This window comes from Atta colombica, unplaced genomic scaffold (genome assembly GCF_001594045.1).
Source record: "Atta colombica isolate Treedump-2 unplaced genomic scaffold, Acol1.0 scaffold1, whole genome shotgun sequence".
NCBI lineage: Eukaryota > Metazoa > Arthropoda > Insecta > Hymenoptera > Formicidae > Atta > Atta colombica.
This window is the reverse complement of record NW_017259183.1, coordinates 1567742-1568965: the sequence shown is the minus strand read 5'-3', so window position 1 is coordinate 1568965 and position 1224 is coordinate 1567742.

Genomic DNA, 1224 nt, shown 5'->3' with positions numbered 1-1224 from the left:
TATATATATATATATATATATATATATATATATATATATATATATACAGGGTATCACGAAAAGATCAGGACACTGGATTATCTCAGAAAGATATTTTCGACAACAATTTTTTATATAAAAGTAGAATATTAAGTTACCTATTATGTGATGATATTAATTTGACATTGCAAATCCAATCGTGCAATCTCTTCCGCATAATGCATCTTGGATATAATAATGCCCGACGATATTTAAATTTTATCGGTGCATATCTTGAACAGTTTTTGATCAAGTGGAATTTAATTATATTTGTTTTGAAAAGGTCTCGATGTCGGCCACAAATAAGAATTTGTAATAAAAAATAGGGGTTCCCGTTAAAAAAACTCAAGGACCTTGATGTGACCTTGATTTCCAAGATTGTTCAAGGTTAAACCATGTAGGCCCTGTTTTTCATTATGCCGTGCATAATGAGTTACTTGATATTCTACAACTTTTGTATGACAAAATTTTTCCCGAAAATGTCATTTATCTGAGATAATTCAATATCCCGATCTTTTTGTGACACCCTGTATATCCTTTCGGTTCAATTTTCTGTGTTTAAAACATTTTTATTACATATAAACATCGCTTAAAAATTAATAAGACTTCTAAAGTATATAGAAAGGCATATTGTTACGCGACATTGTAAAAAAGAGCGGGACGAGATTTATAATTATATATTGTATCTCTGTCTATTACGACTAGATTAAACTCAATTATATTTGCGCAATGTCATTATAACACATTTCATTATAACACATTAAAAATTTTTATTTCATTTTTTATTCTACTTATATTTTATTGTGATCGTCGAAATTTACTTATCTTAAGCAAAGAGTCTTAACATTCGTTTATTAAATCAATTAACAAGACACGTAACATTTTAGTCCTTGCACTCTTTTTACACCGATACGATTGATACGCGGCACGCAGATGTAAATGTCACGTTTTGTATTCCGTTGAAACTTTCAGATTATAAAAGCAGCGTAATATACATATCTTGTCAGAAAAACAAATCAAAATATCTAGTTGATAAGTTACTTTTTTGTTGCTACCGCTGATACTGATGTTCGACGATAACTGACCGGACTGTAGAATAAGACTTTGGATGCAGTCCATTTTTAACTCTACAAATGCTTCGAAGCGTTTCATTGATCAGAAGAAGGAATTTTACTAATTGACCGAATAAAAAATGTTTCAAAGCAT